At 52.3% G+C, this 22680-nt stretch overlaps 1 pseudogene across 1 annotated transcript; it reads left to right on the plus strand.

Annotated features, from left to right (window-relative positions):
* The first annotated feature begins 1457 nt into the window (after nucleotides 1-1457).
* On the plus strand, nucleotides 1458-20612 carry LOC309601306 (olfactory receptor 14J1-like; annotated as a pseudogene). Its single transcript has 2 exons — nucleotides 1458-1776; nucleotides 19994-20612. The product of its transcript is annotated as an olfactory receptor 14J1-like (transcript).
* The last annotated feature ends 2068 nt before the right edge of the window (nucleotides 20613-22680 follow it).

Genomic DNA, 22680 nt, shown 5'->3' on the forward strand with positions numbered 1-22680 from the left:
GAAACTCCAACCAGCAATGTCATGGGAGGGAGACTTTGGAAAGCTCCCTGTCATCCCCTTCAATGCAGACACGTTCCTCTGAGCAAGACCCCTGCTCTCATCTCCCACCCAGCACAGCCTCTGCCCTCAAGGCTGTGTGGTCCAGGGCAGGAGGTGCCTCCTCTGCAGCCAGAGCTCTGGCACAGCAGAGGGGCATCTCCCCTGACATGGGGCCGCTTCCCTCTGCAGGGCAAAGGGGCTGAGAGCGACTGCCCTGGGCTTTTGCTAACCGGGAGGTGCTGTGCTCTGCTGGGTGAGGAGAAGGCTTTCCTGAGTGCCTGGCTGCCTCTCCTCTCCTTGCTTCCCTTAGGAGGAGAGTCACAGGGTTTTTCTTTGTTTCTCCACCTGCTTGTGCTGCTCTTCTTGCTGCTCTTGGGCTCCCTGGCAGTAACAGTGGTGGTGTGGGGCAAGGGGTGGGGGTGCTGTGTGCCTGCTCTGGCCCTGACCTGAGCGGCACTGCCCTGGAGGTGTTTGCATGGGACCAAGGTGCCCAAGCCCTCTCTTCATTTTCTTGGCTGCAGTGAGTGGTTGGTCAATGAGACACTGCTTCCCTGAGCAGACATCACCTTCAGACACATGATCAGGCTGGACAGGGAGTCCTGCGGGGCTGTGAGCATCACTCCAGAAGGGCACAGCTCTCCTGTAGGACCTTGGTGATGTCTGAGAGCGCTTGATCTACTCAAACAAGGCAGCATCCTTGTCCTGTGCTCTCCATCCTACTCTGCACAGCTGTGCTGGAAAGGAGAGGTGTTTTGAAATCTGCACCTTGAACAGGACCCCTCTGCTCCCAGGACAGTCCAGGTTATTTTTGGAACAACCTCTGGGTGCAGCCCTCCTCCAGCTGGGAGCGGTGCAAGCACAGAGCAGTTGGGCACCAGGCTGATGGACAGAGCAGCCCTCCTGGATGGGAGCACTGACACAGGTTTACACTGAGAGCAATGGGGCAACGGGGGAGCTTTACCCTTTCCAGAATATTTCCCAGGTGGGATGGGGGTGTCTGAATACTAAACCACAGTGTAACGAGACGCATTTGCTGCACCTCATCTCCCACCTTCCTCTGTGGAAGAAAGCATCCTTCGGAGCTTTCACCCTCCGCTCTAGTGCAGCACAGGGAACTCCTCCCCAGGAACCCTCCCTCCAAACACACTGGGCTGTTGCTGCCTCCACGGGTCATTGCTGTAAAGCAGGGCTGACCCTCCAGGAGCCCCTGGGGAGAGGGCACGGCTCTGCACAGCACACTCAGCCAGCACAAAGCAGAGCTGAAGCCTCGGAGCTGCATAACAGTCCCCCAGGAAAGAAAAGCTCTATTAGGTGTTCCTAATTCATTCCACAATGAATGAATCAAATTTTGCTCAGAGAAGCTTCTCTGAATTTTTCTGGTTTGTCTCCTTTGGCAGTTTCCATGCCCAGAAGCAGCAATGTCCAATGGCAGCTCCATCACCCAGTTCCTCCTCCTGGCATTCGCAGACACACGGGAGCTGCAGCTCTTGCACTTCTGGCTCTTCCTGGCCATCTACCTGGCTGCCCTCCTGGGCAACGGCATCATCATCACTGCTATCGCCTGTTACCACCACCTCCACACCCCCATGTACTTCTTTCTCCTCAACCTCTCCCTCCTCGACCTGGGCTGCATCTCCATCACTGTCCCCAAATCCATGGCCAATTCCCTCTGGAACACCAGGGCCATCTCCTACGCAGGATGTGCTGCCCAGGTCTTCTTTGTATTCTTCCTGTTTGGTGCAGAGTATTCTCTTCTCACCATCATGGCCTACGACCGCTACGTTGCCATCTGCAAACCCCTGCACTACGGGACCCTCCTGGGCAGCAGAGCTTGCGTCCACATGGCAGCAGCTGCCTGGGGCAGTGGGTTTCTCCATGCTCTCTTGCACACTGCCAATACATTTTCACTCCCCCTCTGCCAAGGCAATGCTGTGGACCAGTTCTTCTGTGAAATCCCCCACATCCTCAAGCTTTCTTGCTCCGATGACTACCTCAGGGAAGGTGGGCTTGTCATATTTAGCACCACCTTCTTTTTCGCTTGTTTTGTTTTTATTGTGCTGTCCTATGTGCAGATCTTCAGGGCTGTGCTGAGGATCCCATCTGAGCATGGACGCCACAAAGCCTTTTCTACGTGCCTCCCTCACCTGGCCATGGTCTCCGTGTTTGTCAGCACTGCCATGCTTGCCTACCTGAAACCTCCTTCCGTCTCTTCCCCATCCCTGGATGTGGTGGTCGCAGTGCTGTACTCAGTGGTGCCTCCAGCAGTGAACCCCCTCATCTACAGCATGAGGAACACAGACATCAAAGGGGCCCTGAGGAAACTGTTTGAACACAGACTACTGCAGCATCAGTAAGGTGTCCATCATCCTTAGGAAAAGCTCGCATGCTCTTTTGATCATATATTTCTTGGTTTTGTTTATTTTATGTCATATATTACTTCCACTTAAATAATATTATTATTACTCCCCTGCTAGTGTTTTCTGACGCAAAAGACCTCACATAGATGTGGAGCCAGGCTCCCTGTCTAGGGAAACACAATAAAGAATCCAGCAGAAAATTCTTTGACTCTGCTTCCATCTTGGACAACTCCTCTGGAGCTGGGAGTGCAGCCCCAGCATACAGGAGGGGTCAAGGAGCCACGAGCCCAGCTGCCACGTGAAGGAGCAGGCACTCGTGGACCTTGGGGCTGCCCCTCACTGCCTCAATGGGCAGATCCTTTCTGCCACCTTGATGTTGGGGCTGCTGCTTCCCTGGAGCCATGGCTGTGGACAACAGCAGGACCTGGTCTCTTCAGAGCAGCACTGCCAGCTCAGGGGCCTGGGGAGAGCACGGGGTGGGAACCAAGACAAGTTGGCCAGGGGAAAGGGATGGCCAGGGGAAAGAGCAAGGGAGCATGTCTGTGCCTGCAGGGAGGAATCCATGAGAAAGAGAAACCTCTTTCTGCAGGCATCCAGTTGGGGCAGGCTGCTCTGTTCCCTGACCAGGACTCTTGTGCTGGCCTGGGGAGGGGGACTGACAATGATGGGGCATGGTCAGTCTGTGGCATCTCCTGGACCAGAGACCATGCTTCCTGCCGTTTCCCTAACCTCCCTTTCCTCATGCCATGGTGAGCCTCCAGCCCTGGGGCTGATGGGGAGGCTGACCCTTCTCTGCTCCCTTCAGAGGGGCTGGGGCTGTGGGCTGCGGCGGGCACTGCTGTGGGGCCAGCCCAGGCTGGGCTGCTCTACTGGAATGGGCTGGGCTGGGGAGAGGGCAGGGGAGATGGGAAGAGCCAAGAAAGGTCTGGGCTGGTCTGGCAAGTGCCCAGGAGAGGACACCACCAATGTTAGCTGAGCTGTGTGACCAGTTCGTGGAGAACTGTCTCCCATGGCAGGGACCCCACGCTGGAGCAGGGCAAGAGTGTGAGGAGTCCTCCCCCTGAGGAGGAAGGAGCAGCAGAGACAACATGTGATGAACTGACCACAACCCCCATTCCTTGTCCCCCTGCACCGCTCGCAGGGGAGGAGGTAGAGAAAATCAGGAGGCAAACTGAGCCTTGGAAGAAGGAAGGGGTGGGGAGGGAAAGCATTTCAAGATTGTTCTTACGTCTCATTATCTTACTCTGACTTTTGATTGGCAATAAATGAAATTAATTTCCTCGAATTGGGTCTGTTTTGCTCATGACAGGAATTGATGGTGATCTCCCTGTCCTTATCTCGACCCACGAGCCTTTTGTCATATTTTTCTCCCCCTGTCCAGCTGAGGAGGGGGAGCGATAGAGTGGCTTGGTGGGCACCTGGCATCCAATCAGCATCAACCCACCACAGAAGTAGAACATTTCCTTCCCTTTAAATTGTTTCCTTAATTTCTTCGTTGCTTCTTTTTATTTTTTTTTTTTTTGACATTTTCTGAATTGTTCTGTCGTAATCAGGCCTATAACATTAAAAACAGTATGTTTGTGTCTCACATGGAGTTCAGTGCCCTAAAACACTCCCTGCCCAGGACTGGCCTTGCCACTGCTCGCCCTTTCACACAGCCGGTCACACTCTGAGGGGCTGAGCTCTCTCAACTGTTCCAGAGAAGAAGGGTGACCGTCTTCAGGGAAACGCTCTCTTTCTGCATGGTCAACATATTCGTGTTACCAGCACTTCTGGAAGGAGTCCCTAAATCAGCAAGACACACTCCCTTCACATTCCCTCCGGGGTGCATGAATTGTCACTCTATTTTAGGTGCAGAAAGGGACAAGATTGTCCTTACCCAACACCAAACACCTCAACGCAGATGTCTACCTCTAATTGAGTTGTCTAGGCTTCCCTTTGCAGTAAATGGAGAGACAGAAGATGTCTCAACCGAGATGCCTGGAGGTTTCCTGGTGACCAACTAATGCTCCAGAAGGGAGCCCTGGGTCACATTTCCAAGCACCTTATGGGTACATCTGTAACCCTGGGGCAGCTCAGACAGCAACAGCCTCTGCATGTGGGCAAATGAATCCAGACCTGAACATAGGTCTTAGTCTTGAGTTGAAACCTACTTAAAACTTATTCTAGGCAACAGCTCAAAAGAATCTTCATTTGCAGCATGTCAGGTATTTTGGCTGAGTTCTAATACTGTTTTCCTCTTTTTATTTTTTTATTTGGGACGACCACATGAGCACAGCACATTACTTCCCCTCTGCCAACATATTTATAAGCAGCTGTTCATCAAAATACATTTCCTACCAGTGCTCTCAGTGGAGAAATTTTCTTCTGAAAAACTACTCTATCTGTAGTGACCTATTTCCCATCTCTTCTTCAGCCTCTCTGCCCTTTCTCCTTCCTCTACCTAGTTTGTCTTTACAGAGAACTCCAGGTGAAGATCGATTGAGTAATTCAATGTGGGAGATATTTCTGGGCATCATCCAGTTCCCCTCCCTGCCCCCTACTCAATGGAGGGCTCCCCCCAGTTATGTGCCGTCCACAAACACGTCGAGGGTGAACTCTGTCCCATTGTCCAGGCCACCACTAAAGATGTCAGACAGCATTGGCCCCAGCACTTCTCCGGGAGGGACGCCTCTAGAAACTGGCCATTGGTTGGACTTTCTAACAAGGATCCTTATGTTCCCCCCGAGCTGCCATGACATTTCAAAGCCAAAGGGCAGCAGCCTTGCAATGACAGCAGCCATTTCCGCCAGCCCCCTTGGGTGCATCCCCTCTGCTCCCATGCACTTGCCTGTGTCCAGCTGGCACTAGTGCTCCCCAGCTGCAGCTTGCTCTCACATGGCTGAAGCTTTGCTACCCCAGAGCCTGCTGGGGGACTCAAGGACCAGGGAGGCTTGGGGGCAGACCTTACCAGGCAAGGGGTGGCGAAGTGAGGCAATGAGATCCTCAGCCTCTTCCATGCCTGTGCAAGGCCTTTTTGGACAGCACTGGTGGTCCAGGTAATTGAATCTTGCTGGGATTTATCTGTCCCTCACTGTCAGGAGGGTATCTTGGGCCAAATTAGCCTCAGATCCACACTTGGGACTTCATCTTGGGAAGAAGAGCCCAGGAGTGAGGAGCTCAGCCTCACACTGAAAAACTTTCCTTATCTCCAGGCTGAATGCTCATTTTTTTTTCCTCCCCACCATCACTAAGAACGCAATCATTAAAAGCCTGGCTCTGTATTCTCCATGACCTCCTGGTAGGCACTAGCAGGCTGGGCTGAGGTCCCCCTCAGCCTTCCCTTCTCAAGGCCGGACAAGCCCAGCTCCCTCAGCCTCTCCTCACCAGCAAAGTGCTCCAGTCCCTGGCTGTCCTGAGTGGCCTTTGTTAAACCCAATCCAGCTTGCCAATATCTTTCCTGAATTAAGGATCTGAAATCTCGATGGAATATTCCACGAGAATCCCTTCCCTCCATCTCCTGGCCATGCTCCTGGTTGTACAGCCCAGGATGCTGGTGGCCTCCCTTGCTGCCAGGGCACACAGCTGGCTCCTGTCCAGCTCGCTGACCACCAAGACCACTCCCATTCCCTAACACATCGCCCCATGCCCTCCTCCCCTCAGCCCATGGAGAACACTGGCACAGCAGCACGGCCTTGTGGGGGGCAACCTCTTCAGGCTGTTCCTGACCTCAGCTTCGGAAGAAGAGCCCAACCTCCAGACACCAGCACTGAGGAAATCCCCTTTTATTACAGAGATGTGACATGGGAGGCCAGCTGTGCCATCGGGCCAGACACATATGCAAAGACCTTTCTGTCAGACAGACTGGGTTCATGCCTCTGCAGAAGTGGAGTGCATGCAGACATTCCTGTAGAAAAAGAATTATCACAGATAAAACACCCAAAGCACAGGAGATTCCCCAGATACATTGGAAATCACTTGGAAAGAGACACGGGCAGCTTATTGCTGCTGAAAGACTACGGATTGAATGAGCTTCTTCAGCGCGTCTTTGAGCTCCTGGTTCCTCATGCTGTAGATGAGGGGGTTCACTGCTGGAGGCACCACTGAGTACAGCACTGCCACCACCACATCCAGGGATGGGGAGGAGATGGAGGGGGGGGTCTCAGGTAGGCAAACATGGCAGTGCTGATAAACAGGGAGACCACAGCCAGGTGAGGCAGGCACGTGGAAAAGGCTTTGTGGCGTCCCTGCTCAGAGGGCATCCTCAGCACAGCCCTGAAGATCTCCGCATAGGACAGCACAATGAAAACAAAGCACACGAAGGCCACAAAGACACTACCCACAAGAAGCCCAGGCTCCCTGAGGTAGGAGTGTGAGCAGGAGAGCTTGAGGATCTGTGGGATTTCACAGAAGAACTGGTCCACAGCATTGCCCTTGCAGATGCGTAGTGAAAATGTACTGGCAGTGTGCAGCACAGCATTGAGAAATGCACCGCCCCAGGCAGCTGCTGCCATGTGGACACAAGCTCTGCTGCCCAGGAGGGTCCCGTAGTGCAGGGGTTTGCAGATGGCAACGTAGCAGTCGTAGGCCATGATGGTGAGAAGAGAATACTCTGCTCCTACCAAGAAAGCAAACAGAAAGATCTGGACCGCACACCCTGCATAGGAGATGGCCCTGGTGTCCGACAGGGAATCGGCCATGGCTCTGGGGACAGTGGTGAGTTGGATCCCAGGTCGATGAGGGAGAGGTTGAGGAGGAAGAAGTACATGGGGGTGTGGAGACAGTCGTCACAGGCTATGGCAGTGATGATGATGCCGTTGCCCAGGAGGGCAGACAGGTAGATGCGCAGGAAGAGCCAGAAGTGCAAGAGCTGCAGCTCCCGCCTGTCTGTGAATGCCAGGAGAAGGAACTCGGTGATGGAGTTGCTCTTGGACATCTGCTGCCTCTGTGCACGGGGTCCTGTTCCTACAGGAAGAGTCAATGAAGCGTTAGGCGAGACTTCTCTGAGCAAAATCTAAGCCTTTCTCCTACACCTTCACCCTGCTAAACTACACCCACCACCCCGCCTACTCCTTTTCCAGGAGACCTTCCTTCAGCTCAGTGACTGCAGCCCTGGCTGAGCATAGTGTGGGGAGCAGAGCCTCTGCCCGCTGGCTGCTGAGGAGTCAGCCCTGCTCTGCAGCAGCGGGTTCATGGGAACGGTCAGGCCAAGGGCAAGTCCTGGTGTTCAACTTTCTCAGATGAAACTGGTCCTAATGCAGAAGGGCCTGTCAGCATCTGCACTCCCAGTGCTAAGGAACGGGGATAGCGGATGGCAGTTTGAAAGTGTTTGGAGTTTTTAAAGCTTCCCCCATCTCACCTGGGGAGTGTTCTTGGATGTCAGAAAATCTCAGCATTTCTGCTGCACTCAGGGAGAGCAGAGCGAGTTGTGCGAGGCAAAAGGATTGCCTGGGGCTTAGTGGAGACTGAGGGGAGCTGGTCTGTCCCTCTGACTTGTTCCCTCCAAGCTGCTGTGGGCTTGTTCTTGAGATGGGGGGTGATCTCACTCTTGTGTTACCCTGAAAAAAACCCCAGACACTGCTGTGAGCAGAGGGATCCAGTGCAGACCACTAAATGTCTTACGCTTTCTCAAGGTCTCAGCACCCCACTTCTAGCCCAGGACACACATGGCTCATTTCACAAACCCAAAAGAACGTTCTCTGTCATAGCATCTCTGCACTTCTCCATGGGGATTTCAGATAACACAAAGGTGCTATAGGACAGGTTTGCATCCTGGAGGGAAGTTGGGAAGGAAACCTCAGGGAGATAGCCAAGTGTCTTAATGACACCATCTGACTAAGGGAAAAACAGCTTATTCTCCAGCCCCATAGACCATATTGCCCACAGCCCCACACGTTAGAGGAAAGTTGGGACACTTGTTCCCATAGACACACCTGCATGAAAGGACCCACAAGATCAGTGTGTGACTCTGCAGCTGAAACTCCACCTCCCCAGGGATCCTGGCAGCAAGAAGGAAATAACAATCACACAGACAAGTGGAGAAACAAGGAAAAATATACAGTGAGGGTGTGGCTGAGAGAGGCCAGGGCAGAGGCATTGGGGCACTCAGACAGCGTTCCCCTTCCCCAGCTGTGCACGCCACCTCCCAGACACCACCATGGCCGGGCAGCTGCTCTCAGCCCCTGTGCTCTGCAGAGGGAACTGGGCCCGTGGCTGCAGAGCTGCACCACGGCTCTGCTGGAGCTCTGGCTGCAGAGGAGGTGGTTCATGCCTTGGAGCCCGCGGCCCAGAGGGCAGAGGCTTTGGTGGGTGGGAGAGGAGGCAAGGGGGCTTGCTCAGAGGAAAGGGTCTGCATTGGAGGGGATCACACAGAGTTTTCTGCATTCTCCCTCCCACAACATTTCTGGTTTTAGTTTCTTCTCAATCCCAGATCATATCCCTGCTGCCTGGAGATTTTCCTGCTGGGAGGTGTTACCCTGTCCCATGTCTTTTCCCTGTCAGCAATCACAGACCCCATTCCAACCTCTGTGCACTCACCTTGGTCATCCCCCTGTTTTCAGGGCACTGGCTGGGCGCATGCTCCTGTTTGCAGGTGGAAAAGGGCAGGTCAGAAGAACCCTGATGGGTCCAGCAGAGGTGATGCTGGTGCTGTCCATAGCCAGAGCAGTGGCTGAAGGCATGTTACGTGGCTTCCGGCAGAGCTACTGATCACTCAAAATTACAGTTCAGGAGTCTCAGTGACTTATTAAAACTTCAGAGTTCCTTTTCCATTGATCTTTTTCTCTCCCCTTCCCTACCTCCCTGGAATAGGAAACTCAAAAGACAGACTCAGGAAAGCTCCTTATCTTTCTAGTAATCGCTGCCTCGATCTTCTCCTTGAGACATCCTCTTGGAAATATTCTGGGGGTGATGTGGAGCTGTGAGCCACCCTGATCCGTGTAGCACCCTCTCAACAGCAGAAGGACCCTGCCTTGCTGGGGGCTGCTCCTTCCACCCACAGCTTCTCCCCGCAGCACCATGGTGAATTCCTCGGACAGGCTGAGTGCTGACCCTGGCAGGCGGCAGAGTCCCTGCCCCAGCACACAGCCCCCTGGTGTGCAGGGACCCTGCTCGGAAGGACAGCCCTGGGCACCCCTGGCTGCACACCCACCTTCGCACCCCTGCAGCCATCCCTGGGAGAAGGCAGCTGTCCTGTTCTGTCCCTCTGATGGTGCAGCAGGGAAAACCTGCTCTGGAGCATGTCCTCCTCCTCTGCACTAGAGAAGCTCTGAGAGTGGCACTTACATATCTTGAAGTCTGTGCGACATGCCAACTTTAGGAGATCCCACCAGAATCTGCAGATGCAATGCCCTGCAGCCACAGACTTACTGTCTGTGAAGATTTCTCGCTCGGTGAGCTCTCAGCATCCTCCCACTCCCAAATGCCTTTAACCTCTCTCTGCCTCGCTCCTCTCCTCTCGGTGCCTGCAGGCAGTGCCCTCAACCCTGCTGCCCTTTGCAGAGGAGCTGCTCCTGGGCAGAGCTGTCTCTCTGCAGCCCTGCCCACTTGCCATCAGCTCCCTCCATCCCAGGAGCCCAGCCCAGCTCAGCAGCAGAGGCCCAGCCCAAGGCACCACTTTCTCTGCCCCTCTGGGCTCCCTCCAGGTGTCCCTGGGGCTCCAGGGGAACCTGCTGTGAAACAGGCTGAAGGCATCACTGATCTTCCCTCCCTCAGCTGGGGAGAGAGAGTTAATCTCCAGCAGAGTCATTACTCCTATTAGAAAAATAGTTGGGCATGAGAATCAGTTTTTTGTCCCATCATTAGACAGGACACCCAGGAAGGTGACAGGGAAGGATCTAATTTCTGCAAGGTGGGAGGATGAGAAAGACATGCAGCTCTCTTATGTCCGTGCCTTGTCTCTGCTCTGAAGCAAAGCCTTTGCACACACGTGATTTGGTCACTTGGTACCAGGGTTCCTTATGGCAAATATGAGCTTGCTTATGGTTTATACTGATGGTATAAACTGCCAAGCTGTGGTGGCAGAGCTCAGGACAGCTGCTCTTCAAGGACAGCATCCTCCAAGCTCAGCAAGGGTCCAGATCGAAACTCAGTCTAAACTTGAAAGGCAATTGAAGGGCACCATAAGGAGTGTTTACTGCTTCAGGAACAGTTAAAGGGAAAACAAAGGTCCTGTGTGGCCACTGCTAAATTTAGGAAGAGCAGGTGTAGATAGACGTGAGATTCTCTGTGTCCTCTTTCCTCAGACTTCCCCAGCAAGGTCTCCCAGGCCTCTGTGACTCAGGGCAGGACTCTGGAGGAGATCAACCAGCTGTTGATGGGGACCAAGTCAGGGATCACTTGAGCAAACTCCATCCTTCCCAGTGTACGGGACAGGAGGGGCAGCATCACAGGGAGCTGAGTGAGCAGGACAATGTCACATCCAGGCCGCTCTCCATCATCTCTGAAAGGTCACGAAGACTCTGGGAACTCCCTGATCACTGGCAGCACCTGCACAATGCATACACCTTTTCAGAATGCCCAAATGATGAGCAGGGAAATGAAAGGCTGTGCCCCAGCGCATGTCCACTCGAATCCCATTTCTGGGTGTCTGAAAGAGAAGGTGACTGGATTTACCCAGGGGAGCTTGTTCCTGGCCATCCTCATTGCTTTCTGTGATGAAAGGACAGGATTGCTGGATGCAGGGAGAGCAGAGATGGTCTTTTACCTCCAAGTCATCAAGGCTTTCAGTATAATCCCTCCAGAAATGTCTTGTGTCCAAGTTAGGATACTATGGGCTGCATGGGTGGATAAGTAGCTGAGTAAAAACCCTGCCAGAGAGTAGTTGGGCTTGGAGAAGCGTGGTATACGCGTGGTGCTCTGCCTGGAGGCATCTAGCTAGTAGGGTCCTGCAGGGGTCTAGCTTGCAACCTGCCCTGTTTCACATCTTTTGAGTGACCTGGAGCATATGGGCATACTTTCTCATACCATTTGTAGAAGACATCCCATTGAAGAGAGCCGGGCAGGGCTGGAGGGCAGGGCTGCCATCCCAAAGGACATAGAAACCTCGTGATATCCAGTAATGATTCCACCAAAGTCCTGCTCTTAAAGTGGATGTAGTCCCTGAAATGGCATAGGACAGGGACTGGCTAGATGGGTAGCAGCTCTGCAGGAAAGGGTCTGCTGGTCTTTGGGTTCCATTAGGCAAAAGATGAGCCATCAGCAAGGATGGCCAACAACATCCTGGGCTGTGTGAGCAGGAGCACAGCCAGGGCAAGTGATTCTCTCCCTCTGATCAGCACTTCTGACACTGCATCGAGAATACTTGCCCAGGTTTTGGTTGCCTGCAATGCCAGAGAGACATTGGCAAGCTGGAGGATCTGCAAATTTCAGTGGAGGGCCACAGAGATGGTCAAGGTTGGAGTACAGGTCCTGTCAGGAGAGGCTGAGGGACCTGGGCTTGTTCACCCTGGAGAATGGAGGGCTTTGTGGGAAGGATGGAAGAGACTTGCATTGCCTACTGTGAGGTTCCCAAGAAGACACCATGGTGCAAGGCAGGAGCACAGGAGGCAATGAGCTGAAACACGAGGGGGTCAGGCTGAATACAGGGAGAAACTTTTGCAAGGCGAGGACAGCCAGACATGGGAAGCCATTCCCCAGAGACTGTGCACTGCCTCCATCCCTGGAAGTTTCTCAGACCCATCTGGATAAAACCATGAGCAACCTGGTGTGATCCTGCGTTGAGGAGGACGTTTTCTACAGATATCTAGCCAGGTCCCTACCAGCCTGAATGACACTCTCATTCCTCACCTCTCCATGTCCTCAACATGAGGGAAAGCCCTCAGGTTCCCTCTGACTGTGGAAATAATTCACATCAGGTACAAGGCAGCAGCACAGGCACCCGAAACAGTCCCGATGCCATACCTGGCCTCTAATTTACTGCTTCCCTTTTCCACCCTCTCAAATTCTTCACTGTTCTCATTCTCACATCTTCCAAAAAGGCCAGCCTGCCCTGGCTGGCTGGGATGGAGTTCATTGTCTTCATAGCAATCCATAGGGATCCAAGTTTCAGATTTCTGACCAAAACTCTTTTAGCTATTGCTGAACAGTGCTTAAACAACAAGAAGGCCTTCTCTTCCTGTTTCTCATGCTGCCCTTCCAATGAGTGGGCTGGGGTTGGGCAAAAAGTTGGGAGGGGACGCAGCCAGTACAGCTGACCTCAAATGACCAGAGGGATAATCCATACCACAGGGTATCACGCTCAGCAATAAAAGCCCAGGGAAAGGAATAGGAAGGGAGGACATTTGTGGTTATGACATTTGTCTTCCCAAGTCACTGTTAGATGTGATGAAGGCCTGGAAGGTTTCCTGGAAATGGCTGAACATTTCCCTGCCAGTGGCATGGAGTGAATGAATGCGTTTTCGCTTTGCTTGTGAATGCAGCTTTGCTTCTCTTATGAACCATTCTTAATTCCAACCCATGAGCTTTTCTCACTTTTACCTTTCCAATTCTCTTCCCCAGGCTGCTGTTGGGGGAGTGAGCAAGTGACTGGGTGGCTGATTAGTTACTGGCTGGGGTCAACCCACCATATTTTTTAATCCTTTTCACATTGGCCATGCTTGTCTTCTTTTAGATCCTCCTGTGGTGTTTCTGAGATGGTTACTGAGGTACTTTCTACCTTGGGCAGCAAATCCATGAAACAGGTCACCCCTTACATTACGTGTAGTGTCCTGCAATTGCTCACGGTGCTATCTTGTCAGAGTGTCGGGCATCTGCACACATACCATGACATTGGAGCCGCTGCCTTGCAGTGTTCCCAAAGAGAAGAGATTCAGCTGAAGCTGAGGGTCTCGACATCAGGCACTCATGGGAGCAGAATTCAATCATTGGGAGCCAGGAATGTCATCTTTATTAATTTCTTCTCCTCTCAAGTCCTGAGCAAGTGATGGGGAGAAAGGAAGAAAGGAGAGGGTTCATCATTGCTTTTGCAGTCTGCACACAGCTGAATTTTGGCCTACTATCAAAGGTTTAATCCAGGTTAATGTTGCTACCAAGGACGATTTTTTGAAAGCGTTCAGATACTGTGTGCTTCTCTTAAGGGACAGAGAGTCTAGAAAGGCATCATCCAACATAAATAGCTGTCCTATAGACATCTGTGGAGAAGAGGTGAATTTTACTCATGAGGATTATTAACTAAGGAGTGCAAACCTTCAAATTAACATAAGGAGACTGAGGCACTCACATGCTATTATGGATGTCATAGATCCACACGACACAGGATGAGTAAGGCCACCTAGATGAGGCATCTGGATGGCTGGCTGGTGCTGTCAATGAAGAAAATTAAATGGTATTGGAGAGCAATGAGGAAAGTCAATGAAGAACTGAATCAGGAGCTTGCTGAAAGGAGCCAAAAGGAAGGTTGCGTCTGGGTGAAAGCTACCCTGTGCTCTGGGCGTAATATATGTGGTTCAGGCAGCTTCTTGAACAATGCCTAATTCCCTGGCAGCTGATTCTCTGGACCTGCACCACGCAGCAGCCAGGTTTCTAAGCAGGGCTTTCCATTTCCCCTTCCAGAAATGACCATGTCTCTCCAACATTCATGGACCTCTACCTACAGCCTTAGAAAGCACATTTTGTTGAGAGGAAGACCTCCCTGAGGCACATCTGTCCTTGAGTTCCATGGGCTCGCGGTTAGGCTCCTTTGGTGATGACATTTCTATTGCAGAGCACCCTTTTTGCTCAGATGTACAAGCACTGCAGTGACAGGGCTGTGCCTGGGCACTGAGCCCTGCCTGAAAAGATGAGGGAACGAACACCAACATTTAAAGAAACTATGAGCACATTTTCCAGCAGCTGAAATGCACTGAACAGTTTTCATCCATAGACAATACTTTCCCGTGATGCCAACATGGACATTTCCAGCCCATGTACTACACTCAGGAAAAGAAATACTCATCTCCCCTGTTAGACCCCTGACCCTGCTCTGCCCAGTGTACTGTGTATTGACTCCAGCGCTCTTTCACATCTTTCCACATGTCCTGCTTGAACTGACCACTTCTAAAGGCATCTTTTCAGCAGGCTGCCTGGGCGTATGCATTTCCCACTGTCCATCCAGCTTTCCTCCTCCCATTGGTCTCTACCCATTCCCACACCTCTCAGCTCCCCAGGTGCTGCCCTGAGCTTCAGGCAGTTTACAGCTTGCCTTGCCTTTCAGCAGGCTGCCTGATGGTCTCTTGAGCCATCTCCTCAGTTGAGTTTCTACCTGTTTTCCCATGTATCTCACTGAAAGTGTTCCACTAAAGTTACCAACAGTGGGAAGTGGACTTCAGTGGAGGAAACTTGTACGGCATATATAATTTTTTACTGAGATATTCCTTTATTTCTCTTTTTTTTTTTCTTTTTTTTTTTCTTTTTTTTTTTCTTTCTTTTTTTCCTGGGAGGTAAGAAACATTCTTCTGTGAGTGTGTGCAGCTGGTTCTCCAAAGAAAGCAGGTGAGAATGTGTGCAAATGAGCTGAAGCATTGAGCTACAGTCTTTAGTGGAAAGAGCTTAGAGCTGAGAAATCCTGATGCAAGTCCCAGGTGGCCACTGAGAGAAATGACTGGGGGGCAAGGGGGCAGGGGGACCAAGGATGACGATGGGACACAGGACAAAGATGGCCTGTACAGTGTCTGACAGAAATGATCCTAGCTTTCCTACATCTGCAGACTTCATCAGGAGATGCTCTGGATCAATCTGAATTGGAGAAGGCTGATCTCACTTGTTCTGTAAACAGAAAAATAAAGAAAACTGGAAAAAAGAAAAAAAACTGATTTATTGTTCCTTCTTATTTAAATCTTCTCTCCTTGGCTACTCTCCTGAAAGTTTTCAAAGTAACCACAGAAGACTTGAAGAATTCAGGAAAATGATGCACAGAGACATGGCTTGTTAGGGTGTTTTGCTTGTTATGAGCCCTCTGGTGCCAAGTTCCTGAACTGCAAAGACTGAAAGAATGAAGAAGCCCCTGAAAAAGTGGAAGGCAGAAGCAAGCACGCAGTTTCTGAGGGCGTTGGGGGCCTCACTGAGGGCCAACACTGACAAAGCCATGAAGGGAATGACCAGTCAATGTGTTGGTCCCTGGGGGCTCATCAAGCAAAAACTGGGAGACACTGGTTGCAGATGCAAAGGCCATGTGCTGGTGGCTCTGATGCCATGTAAGCCCTTGGTGTTTGTTTATGATCAGAGTGGCCAAGCCCTGACCCCCAGGACCTGGTACAGGAGGTCCTTCACGCCTTGCTCAGGACTCTGCCTAGGGTCAGTGTGAGTCGGGGGGTGTGGATCTATGTACACCTACCCTTACTAAATTCAGCAGTGGTCCCCCATTCTCTCTGTTTCTTCTTTAAGCGTTGCTGATGTAGCAACAGATCATCTTGGTTCGCGTGGCATTTGCTTTTCAGTTCCAATTGAGTTTTTGTAAGGATCATTGCTGCGCTTGAAGGATGCTGTCCTTGAAGACAAGATGTATCCAGGCACATTCTGAAAATGAGTGGTCTTTTCTTTGACTCTATCATCATGGGTGTGAGAAAAGATCCCAGTGTGATGTGCTTTGTGTTCACACAATGCCTGCAGCTGTTGGGTAGAGGAGGAGCAGACCTTGCCTCTCTGATGGCTTATACCTCTGACGGATGGCATTGGTCAATGGCAGACAGGCAGCAAATCGCACTCCCTGCGATGCCATATGGGGTGTCTGTCACACACCCATCCTGAATGGGAATTGCTTTCTTGGAGGTCCTCTGCTCTTCCTGCAAGCCCTGGCATCTCCTGTAGCTCTGTGGGCCTGGATTTGAACATTGAATTGCGTTGCTGCCCTAAATTCTGTTAGGCAATGTGGGGCTGAACCTGAGACAACTGGCAATGTAGTTAGTTGAGATCTGGTAAATAGAGCAGAAGGAGAGGAAAGAGACTGAGCTCTCCCTATGGCACATCACTCCAATTGTTCAGATGAATAACTCTGTAAGCTGCCCTGAACATAATAAGTTCAACTGCCCTTCTTTTGGGCGTCAGCTCTCATTTCAGAAGGCCAAAGGAAATTTTCAACAGCCTCAAAGAGGATGCCCCCAGATCCTGCCCTGTCTGTATGAGCTGCTCCATTTCAGTTTACAGTTCCCTGCCCATGTCTTGGACCACCCCTGGCACCTCAAATGTCACCAGACATTTGCATCTCACTCCTTGCATCCCTCTCCAATGATGAGCATGGGAGCTGAGACAGGCCGCTCACATACAGGTACCTATGTTCTGCACAGCTGAAATGAGGCAAGAGGAATCCCACCTCCACTGGCTTTGTGGCAGGCATGGGAGGGAGCTGAGTCCCTTTCCACCACCAGGACTACAGATCCTGATTGAGATGCCTCGATTGACTCTGTGAATCCCTTCTTTCAGAAAGTGTAAATTTTTCTGTCACTGTCTAGGTGTTCTGTCTAATGATGGGATAAGGAAAGGTGAGTCTCATGCCCAAATCTTTTCCTGATAGGAGAAATGACAGTGCTAGGAATACTTGTCTCCCCTCAGCTGAGGGAGGGAAGATCAGTGATGCCTTCAGCCTGTTTCACAGCAGGTTCCCCTGGAGCCCCAGGGACACCTGGAGGGAGCCCAGAGGGGCAGAGAAAGTGGTGCCTTGGGCTGGGCCTCTGCTGCTGAGCTGGGCTGGGCTCCTGGGATGGAGGGAGCTGATGGCAAGTGGGCAGGGCTGCAGAGAGACAGCTCTGCCCAGGAGCAGCTCCTCTGCAAAGGGCAGCAGGGTTGAGGGCACTGCCTGCAGGCACCGAGAGGAGAGGAGCGAGGCAGAGAGAGGTTAAAGGCATTTGGGAGTGGGAGGATGCTGAGAGCTCACCGAGCGAGAAATCTTCACAGACAGTAAGTCTGTGGCTGCAGGGCATTGCATCTGCAGATTCTGGTGGGATCTCCTAAAGTTGGCATGTCGCACAGACTTCAAGATATGTAAGTGCCACTCTCAGAGCTTCTCTAGTGCAGAGGAGGAGGACATGCTCCAGAGCAGGTTTTCCCTGCTGCACCATCAGAGGGACAGAACAGGACAGCTGCCTTCTCCCAGGGATGGCTGCAGGGGTGCGAAGGTGGGTGTGCAGCCAGGGGTGCCCAGGGCTGTCCTTCCGAGCAGGGTCCCTGCACACCAGGGGGCTGTGTGCTGGGGCAGGGACTCTGCCGCCTGCCAGGGTCAGCACTCAGCCTGTCCGAGGAATTCACCATGGTGCTGCGGGGAGAAGCTGTGGGTGGAAGGAGCAGCCCCCAGCAAGGCAGGGTCCTTCTGCTGTTGAGAGGGTGCTACACGGATCAGGGTGGCTCACAGCTCCACATCACCCCCAGAATATTTCCAAGAGGATGTCTCAAGGAGAAGATCGAGGCAGCGATTACTAGAAAGATAAGGAGCTTTCCTGAGTCTGTCTTTTGAGTTTCCTATTCCAGGGAGGTAGGGAAGGGGAGAGAAAAAGATCAATGGAAAAGGAACTCTGAAGTTTTAATAAGTCACTGAGACTCCTGAACTGTAATTTTGAGTGATCAGTAGCTCTGCCGGAAGCCACGTAACATGCCTTCAGCCACTGCTCTGGCTATGGACAGCACCAGCATCACCTCTGCTGGACCCATCAGGGTTCTTCTGACCTGCCCTTTTCCACCTGCAAACAGGAGCATGCGCCCAGCCAGTGCCCTGAAAACAGGGGGATGACCAAGGTGAGTGCACAGAGGTTGGAATGGGGTCTGTGATTGCTGACAGGGAAAAGACATGGGACAGGGTAACACCTCCCAGCAGGAAAATCTCCAGGCAGCAGGGATATGATCTGGGATTGAGAAGAAACTAAAACCAGAAATGTTGTGGGAGGGAGAATGCAGAAAACTCTGTGTGATCCCCTCCAATGCAGACCCTTTCCTCTGAGCAAGCCCCCTTGCCTCCTCTCCCACCCACCAAAGCCTCTGCCCTCTGGGCCGCGGGCTCCAAGGCATGAACCACCTCCTCTGCAGCCAGAGCTCCAGCAGAGCCGTGGTGCAGCTCTGCAGCCACGGGCCCAGTTCCCTCTGCAGAGCACAGGGGCTGAGAGCAGCTGCCCGGCCATGGTGGTGTCTGGGAGGTGGCGTGCACAGCTGGGGAAGGGGAACGCTGTCTGAGTGCCCCAATGCCTCTGCCCTGGCCTCTCTCAGCCACACCCTCACTGTATATTTTTCCTTGTTTCTCCACTTGTCTGTGTGATTGTTATTTCCTTCTTGCTGCCAGGATCCCTGGGGAGGTGGAGTTTCAGCTGCAGAGTCACACACTGATCTTGTGGGTCCTTTCATGCAGGTGTGTCTATGGGAACAAGTGTCCCAACTTTCCTCTAACGTGTGGGGCTGTGGGCAATATGGTCTATGGGGCTGGAGAATAAGCTGTTTTTCCCTTAGTCAGATGGTGTCATTAAGACACTTGGCTATCTCCCTGAGGTTTCCTTCCCAACTTCCCTCCAGGATGCAAACCTGTCCTATAGCACCTTTGTGTTATCTGAAATCCCCATGGAGAAGTGCAGAGATGCTATGACAGAGAACGTTCTTTTGGGTTTGTGAAATGAGCCATGTGTGTCCTGGGCTAGAAGTGGGGTGCTGAGACCTTGAGAAAGCGTAAGACATTTAGTGGTCTGCACTGGATCCCTCTGCTCACAGCAGTGTCTGGGGTTTTTTTCAGGGTAACACAAGAGTGAGATCACCCCCCATCTCAAGAACAAGCCCACAGCAGCTTGGAGGGAACAAGTCAGAGGGACAGACCAGCTCCCCTCAGTCTCCACTAAGCCCCAGGCAATCCTTTTGCCTCGCACAACTCGCTCTGCTCTCCCTGAGTGCAGCAGAAATGCTGAGATTTTCTGACATCCAAGAACACTCCCCAGGTGAGATGGGGGAAGCTTTAAAAACTCCAAACACTTTCAAACTGCCATCCGCTATCCCCGTTCCTTAGCACTGGGAGTGCAGATGCTGACAGGCCCTTCTGCATTAGGACCAGTTTCATCTGAGAAAGTTGAACACCAGGACTTGCCCTTGGCCTGACCGTTCCCATGAACCCGCTGCTGCAGAGCAGGGCTGACTCCTCAGCAGCCAGCGGGCAGAGGCTCTGCTCCCCACACTATGCTCAGCCAGGGCTGCAGTCACTGAGCTGAAGGAAGGTCTCCTGGAAAAGGAGTAGGCGGGGTGGTGGGTGTAGTTTAGCAGGGTGAAGGTGTAGGAGAAAGGCTTAGATTTTGCTCAGAGAAGTCTCGCCTAACGCTTCATTGACTCTTCCTGTAGGAACAGGACCCCGTGCACAGAGGCAGCAGATGTCCAAGAGCAGCTCCATCACCGAGTTCCTTCTCCTGGCATTCACAGACAGGCGGGAGCTGCAGCTCTTGCACTTCTGGCTCTTCCTGCGCATCTACCTGTCTGCCCTCCTGGGCAACGGCATCATCATCACTGCCATAGCCTGTGACGACTGTCTCCACACCCCCATGTACTTCTTCCTCCTCAACCTCTCCCTCATCGACCTGGGATCCAACTCACCACTGTCCCCAGAGCCATGGCCGATTCCCTGTCGGACACCAGGGCCATCTCCTATGCAGGGTGTGCGGTCCAGATCTTTCTGTTTGCTTTCTTGGTAGGAGCAGAGTATTCTCTTCTCACCATCATGGCCTACGACTGCTACGTTGCCATCTGCAAACCCCTGCACTACGGGACCCTCCTGGGCAGCAGAGCTTGTGACCACATGGCAGCAGCTGCCTGGGGCGGTGCATTTCTCAATGCTGTGCTGCACACTGCCAGTACATTTTCACTACGCATCTGCAAGGGCAATGCTGTGGACCAGTTCTTCTGTGAAATCCCACAGATCCTCAAGCTCTCCTGCTCACACTCCTACCTCAGGGAGCCTGGGCTTCTTGTGGGTAGTGTCTTTGTGGCCTTCGTGTGCTTTGTTTTCATTGTGCTGTCCTATGCGGAGATCTTCAGGGCTGTGCTGAGGATGCCCTCTGAGCAGGGACGCCACAAAGCCTTTTCCACGTGCCTGCCTCACCTGGCTGTGGTCTCCCTGTTTATCAGCACTGCCATGTTTGCCTACCTGAGACCCCCCCCTCCATCTCCTCCCCATCCCTGGATGTGGTGGTGGCAGTGCTGTACTCAGTGGTGCCTCCAGCAGTGAACCCCCTCATCTACAGCATGAGGAACCAGGAGCTCAAAGACGCGCTGAAGAAGCTCATTCAATCCGTAGTCTTTCAGCAGCAATAAGCTGCCCGTGTCTCTTTCCAAGTGATTTCCAATGTATCTGGGGAATCTCCTGTGCTTTGGGTGTTTTATCTGTGATAATTCTTTTTCTACAGGAATGTCTGCATGCACTCCACTTCTGCAGAGGCATGAACCCAGTCTGTCTGACAGAAAGGTCTTTGCATATGTGTCTGGCCCGATGGCACAGCTGGCCTCCCATGTCACATCTCTGTAATAAAAGGGGATTTCCTCAGTGCTGGTGTCTGGAGGTTGGGCTCTTCTTCCGAAGCTGAGGTCAGGAACAGCCTGAAGAGGTTGCCCCCCACAAGGCCGTGCTGCTGTGCCAGTGTTCTCCATGGGCTGAGGGGAGGAGGGCATGGGGCGATGTGTTAGGGAATGGGAGTGGTCTTGGTGGTCAGCGAGCTGGACAGGAGCCAGCTGTGTGCCCTGGCAGCAAGGGAGGCCACCAGCATCCTGGGCTGTACAACCAGGAGCATGGCCAGGAGATGGAGGGAAGGGATTCTCGTGGAATATTCCATCGAGATTTCAGATCCTTAATTCAGGAAAGATATTGGCAAGCTGGATTGGGTTTAACAAAGGCCACTCAGGACAGCCAGGGACTGGAGCACTTTGCTGGTGAGGAGAGGCTGAGGGAGCTGGGCTTGTCCGGCCTTGAGAAGGGAAGGCTGAGGGGGACCTCAGCCCAGCCTGCTAGTGCCTACCAGGAGGTCATGGAGAATACAGAGCCAGGCTTTTAATGATTGCGTTCTTAGTGATGGTGGGGAGGAAAAAAAAATGAGCATTCAGCCTGGAGATAAGGAAAGTTTTTCAGTGTGAGGCTGAGCTCCTCACTCCTGGGCTCTTCTTCCCAAGATGAAGTCCCAAGTGTGGATCTGAGGCTAATTTGGCCCAAGATACCCTCCTGACAGTGAGGGACAGATAAATCCCAGCAAGATTCAATTACCTGGACCACCAGTGCTGTCCAAAAAGGCCTTGCACAGGCATGGAAGAGGCTGAGGATCTCATTGCCTCACTTCGCCACCCCTTGCCTGGTAAGGTCTGCCCCCAAGCCTCCCTGGTCCTTGAGTCCCCCAGCAGGCTCTGGGGTAGCAAAGCTTCAGCCATGTGAGAGCAAGCTGCAGCTGGGGAGCACTAGTGCCAGCTGGACACAGGCAAGTGCATGGGAGCAGAGGGGATGCACCCAAGGGGGCTGGCGGAAATGGCTGCTGTCATTGCAAGGCTGCTGCCCTTTGGCTTTGAAATGTCATGGCAGCTCGGGGGGAACATAAGGATCCTTGTTAGAAAGTCCAACCAATGGCCAGTTTCTAGAGGCGTCCCTCCCGGAGAAGTGCTGGGGCCAATGCTGTCTGACATCTTTAGTGGTGGCCTGGACAATGGGACAGAGTTCACCCTCGACGTGTTTGTGGACGGCACATAACTGGGGGGAGCCCTCCATTGAGTAGGGGGCAGGGAGGGGAACTGGATGATGCCCAGAAATATCTCCCACATTGAATTACTCAATCGATCTTCACCTGGAGTTCTCTGTAAAGACAAACTAGGTAGAGGAAGGAGAAAGGGCAGAGAGGCTGAAGAAGAGATGGGAAATAGGTCACTACAGATAGAGTAGTTTTTCAGAAGAAAATTTCTCCACTGAGAGCACTGGTAGGAAATGTATTTTGATGAACAGCTGCTTATAAATATGTTGGCAGAGGGGAAGTAATGTGCTGTGCTCATGTGGTCGTCCCAAATAAAAAAATAAAAAGAGGAAAACAGTATTAGAACTCAGCCAAAATACCTGACATGCTGCAAATGAAGATTCTTTTGAGCTGTTGCCTAGAATAAGTTTTAAGTAGGTTTCAACTCAAGACTAAGACCTATGTTCAGGTCTGGATTCATTTGCCCACATGCAGAGGCTGTTGCTGTCTGAGCTGCCCCAGGGTTACAGATGTACCCATAAGGTGCTTGGAAATGTGACCCAGGGCTCCCTTCTGGAGCATTAGTTGGTCACCAGGAAACCTCCAGGCATCTCGGTTGAGACATCTTCTGTCTCTCCATTTACTGCAAAGGGAAGCCTAGACAACTCAATTAGAGG

Source organism: Platalea leucorodia (genome assembly GCF_965183815.1).
Source record: "Platalea leucorodia genome assembly, chromosome: 31".
Lineage (NCBI taxonomy): Eukaryota > Metazoa > Chordata > Aves > Pelecaniformes > Threskiornithidae > Platalea > Platalea leucorodia.